Raw genomic sequence first — 13,681 nt, forward strand, 5'->3', positions numbered from 1 at the left:
TTCCTTGGACACTGTGCTATCTAACCTCCAAACGAGCTTCAATGCCATACAACACTCCTTCCGTGGCCTCCAACTGCTCTTAAACGCTAGTAAAACCAAATGCATGCTTTTCAACCGTTCGCTGCCTGCACCCGCACGCCCGACTAGCATCACCACCCTGGACGGTTCCGACCTAGAATATGTGGACATCTATAAGTACCTAGGTGTCTGGCTAGACTGCAAACTCTCCTTCCAGACTCATATCAAACATCTCCAATCCAAAATCAAATCTAGAGTCGGCTTTCTATTCCGCAACAAAGCCTCCTTCACTCACGCCGCCAAACTTACCCTAGTAAAACTGACTATCCTACCGATCCTCGACTTCGGCGATGTCATCTACAAAATAGCTTCCAATACTCTACTCAGCAAACTGGATGCAGTTTATCACAGTGCCATCCGTTTTGTTACTAAAGCACCTTATACGACCCACCACTGCGACCTGTATGCCCTAGTCGGCTGGCCCTCGCTACATGTTCGTCGTCAGACCCACTGGCTCCAGGTCATCTACAAGGCTATGCTAGGTAAAGTGCCGCCTTATCTCAGTTCACTGGTCACGATGGCTACACCCACCCGCAGCACGCGCTCCAGCAGGTGTATCTCACTGATCATCCCTAAAGCCAAAACCTCATTTGGACGCCTTTCCTTCCAGTTCTCTGCTGCCTGCGACTGGAACGAATTGCAAAAATCTCTGAAGTTGGAGACTTTTATCTCCCTCAACAACTTTAAAAATCTGCTATCCGAGCAGCTAACCGATCGCTGCAGCTGTACATAGTCCATCTGTAAACTACCCACCCAATTTACCTACCTCACCCCCCATACTGCTTTTATTTATTTACTTTTCTGCTCTTTTGCACACCAGTATCTCTTCTTGCACATGATCATCTGATGATTTATCACTCCAGTGTTAATCTGCTAAATTGTAATTATTCGATTTATTGCCTACCTCATGCCTTTTGCACACATTGTATATAGATTCTCTTTTTTCTACCATGTTATTGACTTGTTTATTGTTTACTCCATGTGTAACTCTGTGTTGTTGTCTGTTCACACTGCTATGCTTTATCTTGGCCAGGTCGCAGTTGCAAATGAGAACTTGTTCTCAACTAGCCTACCTGGTTAAATAAAGGTGAAATAAAAAAATAAAAAAATAAAAAAGATTGTTGGATGAATGACAGAAAACAGTAAACAGACTGAGATTCCTTTCTGTTCTGAATCCACCAGAATGTATCTGACAAAAGATGACATGTCTAATTAGCTTCAATTAGCATCTCGCTTGTAGCCATTACTGCATTTAGCACTTTAGCTTTAGCCTGCTGAAGCAATATAACCCACTAGCCTGTCATAGCATCAGGCGCTAGCTAGCTGTATTATAACCCACAAGCCTGTCATAGCATCAGGCGCTAGCTAGCTGTATTATAACCCACTAGCCTGTCATAGCATCAGATGCTAGCTAGCTGTATTATAACCCACAAGCCTGTCATAGCATCAGATGCTAGCTAGCTGTATTATAACCCACTAGCCTGTCATAGCATCAGTCGCTAGCTAGCTGTATTAGCCTGTTATGCCATCAGGCACTAGCTAGCTGTATTATAACCCACAAGCCTGTCATAGCATCAGGCGCTAGCTAGCTGTATTATAACCCACTAGCCTGTCATAGCATCAGATGCTAGCTAGCTGTATTATAACCCACAAGCCTGTCATAGCATCAGATGCTAGCTAGCTGTATAATAACCCACTAGCCTGTCATAGCATCAGTCGCTAGCTAGCTGTATTAGCCTGTTATGCCATCAGGCGCTAGCTAGCTGTATTATAACCCACTAGCCTGTCATAGCATTAGGCGCTAGCTAGCTGTATAATAACCCACTAGCCTGTCATAGCATCAGGCGCTAGTTAGCTGTAAAATAACCCACTAGCCTGTCATGTCATAGCATAAAGTGCATTTAGCACTTTAGCTTTAGACTGCTGAAGCAATATAACCCACTAGCCTGTCATAGCATCAGGTGTTAGCTAGCTATATAATAACCTACTAGCCAGTTGTAGCATCAGGCGCTAGCTAGCTATTTAATAACCCACTAGCCTGTCGTAGCATCAGGCGCTACCTAGTTATATAATAACCCACTAGCTACACTAGCTACTCTGTGTGACCAGGCTTCCTTCTCTCTGATCTCTCCTCTCCTTTGTGAATGTGCAGTGGGTGGATACAGTGTGTGTGTGTGTGTGTGTGTGTGTGTGTGTGTGTGTGTGTGTGTGTGTGTGTGTGTGTGTGTGTGTGTGTGTGTGTGTGTGTGTGTGTGTGTGTGTGTGTGTGTGTGTGTGTGTGTGTGTGTGTGTGTGTGTGTGTGTGTGTGTGTGTGTGTGTGTGTGTATGTCTGTGTGAGTGTTCAGTGGTGTGGATACTCATCCATTCCATCAGTTCACAGCACTGAGCCTCATACAGCAGAATGGCCAGAGAGAGAGGGGGAGAGAGAGAGAGAGGGGGGAGAGGGACAGAGAGAGGGGGGGAGAGGGACAGAGAGAGGGGGAGAAAGAGAGAGAGAGGGAGAGAGGGGGAGAGAGAGAGAGAGAGAGACAGAGAGGGAGAAAAGAGAGAGATAGAGGGAGAGAGGGGGAGAGAGAGAGAGAGAGAGAGAGAGAGAGAGAGAGAGGGAGAGAAAGAAAGAGAGAGAGAGAGAGAGAGAGAGAGATTTGTGACCTTTTGCCACAAGAAAATGGCAACCAATGAAGAACAAACACCATTGTAAATACAACCCATATTTATGTGTGTTTACTTTAACTATTTGCACATCATTACAACACTGTACAGAGACATAATATAACATTTGACATGTCTCTATTCCTTTGAGACTTCTGTGAGTGTAATGTTTACCGTTCATTTTTTATTTCTTATTTCAGTTTTGTTTATTATGTATTTCACTTGCAATGACAATGCAAAACATATATTTTCAATGCCAATAAAGCCCTTTGAATTGAATTGAATTGAGAGGTAGAGACAGAGCCTATATCCCCCCCACCAGAATCCCCATACTTTAATGAAGACAGCTTCTCCATCTTGGAGGGGGAAATCAAGTCATTTCCAGGCCCAGGGACATGTACTAGTCTGTGGCGACCTAAATGCCAGAACTGGACAAGAACCTGACACCCTCAGCACCAAGGGAGACAAACACCTTCCTGGAGGTGACAGCATTCCCTCCCCCATATGCCCACCTAGACACAACTACGACAACATAACCAACAAAAACGGGTCACAACTCCTGCAGCTCTGTCGCACGCTGGGTATGTACATAGTTAATGGTAGGCTTCGAGGGGACTCCTATGGTAGGTACATCTATAGCTCATCTCTTGGCAGTAGTACTGTAGATTACTTTATCACTGACCTCAACCCAGAGTCTTTCAAAGCGTTCACAGTCAGCCCACTGACACCCCTATCAGATCACAGCTAAAACCACAGTCTACTTGAACAGAGCAATACTCAATCATGAGGCATCAAAGCCAAAGGAACTGAATAATATTAAGAAATGCAATAGATGGAAGGAATGTAGTGTGGAAACCTACCAAGAAACAATTAGGCAACGACACATTCAATCCCTTCTAGACAACTTCCTGGACAAAACGTTCCACAAAATGTTCCACTGTAATAGTGAAGGTGTAAAAAGGCCTGTGGTGTTGATGGTATCCTCAATGAAATTATAAAATATACAGACCACAAATTCCATTTGGCTTAAATACTAGACTGTTGGTAAAGCATTCCAGGTGAAGCTGGTTGAGAGAATGTGCAAAGCTGTCATCAAGGCAAAGGTTGGCTACTTTTAAGAATCTAAAATATAAATATATTTTGATTTGTTTAACACTTTTTGGTTACTACATGATTCCGCATGTGTTATTTCATAGTTTTGACGTCTTCACTATCATTCTACAATGTAGGAAATAGTAAAAAATAAAGAAAAACCCTGGAATGAGTAGGTGTGTCCAAACTTTTGACTGGTAGTGTATGGTATCCTCAATGAAATTATAAAATATACAGACCACAGACCACAACTGGCTTAAATACTAAAACTCTTTAACATCATCCTCAGCTCTGGCATCTTCCCCAATACTTGGAACCAAGGACTGATCACCCCAATCCACAAAAATTGAGAAAAATTTGACCCCAATAACTACCGTGGGATATGCGTCAACAGTAACCTTGGGAAAATCCTCTGCATTATCATTAACAGCAACTCGTACATTTCCTCAGTGAAAAACAATGTACTGAGCAAATGTCAAATTGGCTTTTTATCAAATTACCGTACAACAGACCCCGTATTCACCCTGCACACCCTACTTGACAAACAAACAAACCAAAACAAATTTGGCATGAGGGTCTGCTATACAAATTGATGGAAAGTGGTGTTTGGGGAAAAACGTACGACATTATAAAATCCATGTACACAAACAACAACCGTGAGGTTAAAATTGGCAAAAAACACACAGATTTATTTCCACACGGCCGTGGGGTGAGACAGGGATGCAGCATAAGCCCCACCCTTTTCAACATATATATCAACGAATACTACTGTATATAGCCCGTCTTTTTACTGTTGTTTTATTTCTTTACTTACCTATTGTTCACCTAATACCTTTTTTTGCACTATTGGTAAGTAAGCATTTCACTGTGAGGTCTACTACACCTGTTGTATTCAGCATTTCACTGTGAGGTCTACTACACCTGTTGTATTCAGCATTTCACTGTGAGGTCTACTACACCTGTTGTATTCAGCATTTCACTGTGAGGTCTACTACACCTGTTGTATTCAGCATTTCACTGTAAGGTCTACTACACCTGTTGTATTCAGCATTTCACTGTAAGGTCTACTACACCTGTTGTATTCAGCATTTCACTGTAAGGTCTACTACACCTGTTGTATTCAGAATTTCACTGTGAGGTCTACTACACCTGTTGTATTCAGCATTTCACTGTGAGGTCTACACCTGTTGTATTCAGCGCTTGTGGCAAATAAACGTTGATTTGACTTTTGATTTGAGTTGATTGGCGAGGGCACTAGAACAGTCCGCAGCACCCGGCCTCACCCTACTAGAATCTGAAATCAAAAGACTGCTGTTTGCTGATTATCTGGTGCTTCTGTCACCAACCAAGTAGGGCCTTAAATTGAATTGAGAGAGAGAGAGAGAGAGTTTTTGGTTGGATAGGTTTCTCTCTCTCTCTCTCTCTCGCTCGCTCTCTCTCTCTCTCTCTCTCTCTCTCTCTCTCTCTCTCTCTCTCTCTCTCTCTCTCCCCCTCGCCCGCCCCTAACTGTCTCAATCCTGTCTCTGACTGGCAGCAGCTTGTGTTCAGATGGTACCAGATGTGTGTGTGTGTGTGTGTGTGTGTGTGTGTGTGTGTGTGTGTGTGTGTGTGTGTGTGTGTGTGTGTGTGTGTGTGTGTGTGTGTGTGTGTGTGTGTGTGTGTGTGTCTCAAAGCAGTGGTAATGACTTAAAGATATAGGGATTCGGTCTTTCTGTTTGTCACACACCACACACACACACACACACACATCTGGTACCATCTGGACACAGGCTGCATCAATATCACTGGTCTATATAATCAATATCACTGGTCTATATAATCAATATCACTGGTCTATATCATCAATATCACTGGTCTATATCATCAATATCACTGGTCTATATCATCAATATCACTGGTCTATATCATCAATATCACTGGTCTATATCATCAATATCACTGGTCTATATCATCAATATCACTGGTCTATATAATCAATATCACTGGTCTATATCATCAATATCACTGGTCTATATCATCAATATCACTGGTCTATATCATCAATATCACTGGTCTATATCATCAATATCACTGGTCTATATCATCAATATCACTGGTCTATATCATCAATATCACTGGTCTATATCATCAATATCACTGGTCTATATTATCAATATCACTGGTCTATATCATCAATATCACTGGTCTATATCATCAATATCACTGGTCTATATCATCAATATCACTGGTCTATATCATCAATATCACTGTTCTATATCATCAATATCACTGGTCTATATCATCAATATCACTGGTCTATATCATCAATATCACTGGTCTATATTATCAATATCACTGGTCTATATATCACTGGTCTATATAATCAATATCACTGGTCTATATCATCAATATCACTGGTCTATATCATCAATATCACTGGTCTATATCATCAATATCACTGGTCTATATTATCAATATCACTGGTCTATATATCACTGGTCTATATAATCAATATCACTGGTCTATATCATCAATATCACTGGTCTATATCATCAATATCACTGGTCTATATCATCAATATCACTGGTCTATATCATCAATATCACTGGTCTATATTATCAATATCACTGGTCTATATCATCAATATCACTGGTCTATATATCACTGGTCTATATCATCAATATCACTGGTCTATATCATCAATATCACTGGTCTATATCATCAATATCACTGGTCTATATCATCAATATCACTGGTCTATATCATCAATATCACTGGTCTATATCATCAATATCACTGGTCTATATAATCAATATCACTGGTCTATATCATCAATTTTACTGGTCTATATCATCAATATCACTGGTCTATATCATCAATATCACTGGTCTATATATCACTGGTCTATATTATCAATATCACTGGTCTATATCATCAATATCACTGGTCTATATTATCAATATCACTGGTCTATATCATCAATATCACTGGTCTATATCATCAATATCACTGGTCTATATTATCAATATCACTGGTCTATATCATCAATATCACTGGTCTATATCATCAATATCACTGGTCTATATAATCAATATCACTGGTCTATATCATCAATATCACTGGTCTATATCATCAATATCACTGGTCTATATTATCAATATCACTAGTCTATATCATCAATATCACTGGTCTATATCATCAATATCACTGGTCTATATCATCAATATCACTGGTCTATATATCACTGGTCTATATTATCAATATCACTGGTCTATATTATCAATATCACTGGGCTATATCATCAATATCACTGGTCTATATCATCAATATCACTGGTCTATATCATCAATATCACTGGTCTATATTATCAATATCACTGGTCTATATATCTCTGGTCTATATAATCAATATTACTGATCTATATCATCAATATCACTGGTCTATATCATCAATATCACTGGTCTATATATCACTGGTCTATATTATCAATATCACTGGTCTATATATCACTGGTCTATATTATCAATATCACTGGTCTATATCATCAATATCACTGGTCTATATTATCAATATCACTGGTCTATATCATCAATATCACTGGTCTATATCATCAATATCACTGGTCTATATCATCAATATCACTGGTCTATATCATCAATATCACTGGTCTATATCATCAATATCACTGTTCTATATCATCAATATCACTGGTCTATATCATCAATATCACTGGTCTATATCATCAATATCACTGATCTATATTATCAATATCACTGGTCTATATATCACTGGTCTATATAATCAATATCACTGGTCTATATCATCAATATCACTGGTCTATATCATCAATATCACTGGTCTATATCATCAATATCACTGGTCTATATCATCAATATCACTGGTCTATATCATCAATATCACTGGTCTATATAATCAATGTCACTGGTCTATATCATCAATATCACTGGTCTATATAATCAATATCACTGGTTTATATATCACTGGTCTATATCATCAATATCACTGGTCTATATAATCAATATCACTGGTCTATATATCACTGGTCTATATCATCAATATCACTGGTCTATATCATCAATATCACTGATCTATATTATCAATATCACTGGTCTATATCATCAATATCACTGGTCTATATCATCAATATCACTGGTCTATATATCACTGGGCTATATCATCAATATCACTGGTCTATATCATCAATATCACTGGTCTATATTATCAATATCACTGGTCTATATCATCAATATCACTGGTCTATATCATCAATATCACTGGTCTATATCATCAATATCACTGGTCTATATCATCAATATCACTGGTCTATATATCACTGGTCTATATCATCAATATCACTGGTCTATATCATCAATATCACTGGTCTATATATCAATATCACTGGTCTATATCATCAATATCACTGGTCTATATCATCAATATCACTGGTCTATATAATCAATATCACTGGTCTATATCATCAATATCACTGGTCTATATAATCAATATCACTGGTCTATATCATCAATATCACTGGTCTATATCATCAATATCACTGGTCTATATCATCAATATCACTGATCTATATAATCAATATCACTGGTCTATATCATCAATATCACTGGTCTATATCATCAATATCACTGGTCTATATATCACTGGGCTATATCATCAATATCACTGGTCTATATCATCAATATCACTGGTCTATATCATCAATATCACTGGTCTATATAATCAATATCACTGGTCTATATTATCAATATCACTGGTCTATATCATCAATATCACTGGTCTATATAATCAATATCACTGGTCTATATAATCAATATCACTGGTCTATATCATCAATATCACTGGTCTATATCATCAATATCACTGGTCTATATCATCAATATCACTGGTCTATATAATCAATATCACGGGTCTATATTATCAATATCACTGGTCTATATCATCAATATCACTGGTCTATATAATCAATATCACTGGTCTATATCATCAATATCACTGGTCTATATCATCAATATCACTGGTCTATATCATCAATATCACTGGTCTATATCATCAATATCACTGGTCTATATCATCAATATCACTGGTCTATATCATCAATATCACTGGTCTATATCATCAATATCACTGGTCTATATTATCAATATCACGGGTCTATATCATCAATATCACTGGTCTATATTATCAATATCACTGGTCTATATCATCAATATCACTGGTCTATATTATCAATATCACGGGTCTATATCATCAATATCACTGGTCTATATCATCAATATCACTGGTCTATATCATCAATATCACTGGTCTATATCATCAATATCACTGGTCTATATCATCAATATCACTGGTCTATATCATCAATATCACTGGTCTATATCATCAATATCACTGGTCTATATCATCAATATCACTGGTCTATATAATCAATATCACTGGTCTATATCATCAATATCACTGGTCTATATCATCAATATCACTGGTCTATATTATCAATATCACTGGTCTATATATCACTGGTCTATATCACCACTGGCCTTTCTAGGGAGTTTTTCCTAGCCACCGTGCTTCTACATCTGCATTGCTTGCTGTTTGGGGTTTTAGGCTGGGTTTCTGTACAGCACTTTGAGATATTAGCTGATGTAAGAAGGGCTTTATAAATACATTTGATTGATTGATTGATACTACCACAAAACTCTGTTAGCGCAATATCATTAGAACAGACCAAAATACAGTAGAACAGACCAAAATAGAGTAGAATAGAATAGAGTAGAACATAATATAATAGAGTATAATAGAATAGAGTAGAATAAAGTAGAACATAATATAATAGAGTAGAATAGAATAGAGTAGAATAAAGTAGAACATAATATAATAGAGTATAATATAATAGAGTAGAATAAAGTAGAACATAATATAATAGAGTAGAGTAGAATAGTGTAGAACATAATATAATAGAGTATAATAGAATAGAGTAGAGTAGAATAGAGTAGAACATATAATAGAGTATAATAGAATAGAGTGGAAAGGAGTAGAACATAATATAATAGAATATAATAGAGTATAATAGAGTATAATAGAGTAGAATAGTGTAGAACATAATATAATAGAGTATAATAGAATAGAGTAGAATAGAGTAGAACATATAATAGAGTATAATAGAATAGAGTAGAATAGAGTAGAACATAATATAATAGAGTATAATAGAATATAGTAGAATAGAGTAGAACATATAATAGAGTATAATAGAATAGAGTAGAGTAGAATAGAGTAGAACATATAATAGAGTATAATAGAATATAGTAGAGTGGAAAGGAGTAGAACATATTATATTAGAGTATAATAGAATAGAGTAGAGTAGAACATAATATAATAGAACATAAAATAATGGAATATAATAGAATAGAGTAAAATAGAGTAGAACATAATATAATAGAGTATAATAGAGTAGATTAGAACAGAATAGAGTAGAACATAATATAATGGAATATAATAGAATAGAGTACAGTAAAATAGAGTAGAACAAAATATAATACAGTACAATAGAATAGAGTAGAACATAATATAAAATAATAGAATAGAATAGAATAGAGTAGAGTAGAGTAGAATAGAGTAGAGATTAATAGTATAGGGTAAAATAGAGTAGAATAGAACAGAATATAGTAGAACATAATATAATGGAATATAATAGAATAGAGTAGAGTAGAATAGAGTAGAACATAACATAATTGAGTACAACAGAACAGACTAAAATAGAACAGAGTAGAACAGATTAAAATAGAACAGAACAGAATAGAGTAGAACAGAACAGAATAGAGTAGAACAGAACAGAGTAGAACAGAACAGAATAGAGTAGAAGAGATTAGATAAGAACAGAACAGAATAAAATAGAACAGAATAGAACAGAACAGAATAGAATAGAGTAGAACAGAACAGATTAGAGTAGAACATAAAATAATTGAATTGAACAGAATAGAGTAGAACAGAATAGAGTAGAACAGGACAGATTAGATTTGAATAGAACAGATTAGATTAGAACAGAACAGAGTAGAACAGATCAGATTAGAAAAGAACAGATTAGAATAGAACAGAACAGAATAGATTAGAACAGAACAGAATAGATTAGAATAGAACAGAACAGAACAGAATAGAACAGAATATAATATAATAGAGTAGAACAGAACAAAATGAACAGAACAGATTAGATTTGAATAGAACAGATTAGATTAGAACAGAACAGATTAGAACAGAACAGATTAGAATAGAGCAGAATAGAATAGAACAGAACAGAATAGAACAGAATATAATATAATAGAGTAGAACAGAACAAAATAGAACAGAACAGAACAGAATAAAATAGAACAGAATAGAACAGAACAGAATAGAATAGAGTAGAACAGAACAGATTAGAGTAGAACATAAAATAATTGAATTGAACAGAATAGAGTAGAACAGAATAGAGTAGAACAGGACAGATTAGATTTGAATAGAACAGATTAGATTAGAACAGAACAGAGTAGAACAGATCAGATTAGAAAAGAACAGATTAGAATAGAACAGAACAGAATAGATTAGAACAGAACAGAATAGATTAGAATAGAACAGAACAGAATAGAACAGAATATAATATAATAGAGTAGAACAGAACAAAATGAACAGAACAGATTAGATTTGAATAGAACAGATTAGATTAGAACAGAACAGATTAGAACAGAACAGATTAGAATAGAGCAGAATAGAATAGAACAGAACAGAATAGAACAGAATATAATATAATAGAGTAGAACAGAACAAAATAGAACAGAATAGAACAGATTAGATTAGAACAGAACAGATTTGAACAGATTAGAATAGAACAGAATAGAATAGAACAGAACAGAACAGAATAGAACATAATATAATATAATAGAGTAGAACAGAACAAAATAGAACAGAATAGAACAGATTAGAATAGAACAGAACAGAATAGAACAGAATATAATATAATAGAGTAGAACAGAACAGAATAGAACAGAATATAATATAATAGAGTAGAATAGAACAGACTAGAATATAATATAATAGATTAGAATAGAACAGACTAGAATATAATAGAATAGAGTATAACAGAACAGATTAGAGTAGAATAGAGTAGAACAGAATATAATATAATAGAGTAGAACAGAACAGAATAGAGTAGAATAGAGTATAACAGAACAGATTAGAGTAGAATAAAACAGACTAGAATATAATATAATAGATTAGAATAGAGTTGAACAGAACAGAATATAATATAATATAATAGAGTAGAACAGAAAAGATTAGAATAGAACAGAACACAAAAGATGTGAATAGAGTAGAACAGATTTGAATAGAACAGAACAAAATAGACTAGAATAGAACAGACTAGAATATAATAGAATAGAGTATAACAGAACAGATTACAGTAGAATAGAATAGAGTAGAACAGAATATAATATAATAGAGTAGAACAGAACAGAATAGAGTAGAATAGAGTATAACAGAACAGATTAGAGTAGAATAAAACAGACTAGAATATAATATAATAGATTAGAATAGAGTTGAACAGAACAGAATATAGTATAATATAATAGAGTAGAACAGAACAGATTAGAATAGAACAGAACACAAAAGATGTGAATAGAGTAGAACAGATTTGAATAGAACAGAACGGAATAGAGTAGAATAGAACAGACTAGAATATAATATAATAGAGTAGAACAGAACAGATTAGAGTAGAATAGAGTAGAACAGAATATAATATAATAGAGTAGAACAGAACAGAATAGAGTAGAATAGAGCAGATTAGAGTAGAATATAATAGAGTAGAATAGAGCAGATTAGAGTAGAATAGAACAGGTTAGAGTAGAACAGAACAGATTAGAGTAGAATAGAGCAGATTAGAGTAGAATAGAATAGAGTAGAATAGAGCAGATTAGAGTAGAATAGAGTAGAACAGAACAGATTAGAGTAGAATAGAATAGAGTAGAATAGAGCAGATTAGAGTAGAATAGAACAGGTTAGAGTAGAACACAATAGACTAGAACAGATAGCTTTACTGTGTTTCCACCTGTGTCAGGTTACATGGAGAACAGAAACGTCTCTAGTCTAAGCGCACAAGGTGTGTGTGTGTGTGTGTGTGTGTGTGTGTGTGTGTAAAACAGCCCAGTCTTTGTGCAACAGGTGTGACTGACTAAATGATGCTGAACCTTGACAATCAGAAGGCCAGCCGCTTCACTGTGTGTCCGTCAGTCTGTCTGTAATAGGCACGACTTGATCAGAAATCATCCAGACCAAACACTCTCACTCCTCTCTCTCTCCTCCTTCTCTCCTCTCTTTCTCCTCTCTCTCTCCTCCTTCTCTCCTCTCTCTCTCCCTCTCTCTCCTCTCTCTCTCCTCTCTTTCTCCTCTCTCTCTCCTCCCTCTCTCTCTCTCTCTCTCCTCTCCTCTCTCTCTCCTCCCTCTCTCCTCTCTCTCCTCCCTCTCTCCTCCCTCTCTCCTCTCTCTCTCCTCCTTCTCTCCTCTCTCTCTCCCTCTCTCTCCTCTCTCTCTCTCTCCTCCCTCTCTCCTCCTCTCTCCTCCTCCTCTCTCCTTCTCCCTGCTGCAGTGCGCTGGGACATGGGGCTCCCCGCGAAAAGGCCATCAATGATCAAACACTCTGCTTTACACCCACTGCAACCTCCGCCCCCGCCCCCGCCAGCCGACTGTGAAATCATGATGCACAGTAGAGTGATTCCCCCTGTTTCCGTGCGTGTGCGTGATCGGTAAGGTGTGCGTGCGTACCAGTGTGTGCGTCGTGCATGCGTACCAGTGTGTGTTTGTGTGTGTGAGGTCGGTAAGGTGTGT

The 13,681-nt window shown here is 36.5% G+C and overlaps 1 protein-coding gene across 1 annotated transcript in view; it reads right to left on the bottom strand.

Moving 5' to 3' along the window:
* caskin1 (CASK interacting protein 1) overlaps nt 1–13,681 on the bottom strand; it is a 185,104-nt gene that overhangs the window by 170,464 nt on the left and 959 nt on the right. The window lies entirely within an intron of this gene.

The sequence above is a fragment of the Salvelinus alpinus genome, chromosome 1 (genome assembly GCF_045679555.1).
Source record: "Salvelinus alpinus chromosome 1, SLU_Salpinus.1, whole genome shotgun sequence".
Classification (NCBI taxonomy): domain Eukaryota; kingdom Metazoa; phylum Chordata; class Actinopteri; order Salmoniformes; family Salmonidae; genus Salvelinus; species Salvelinus alpinus.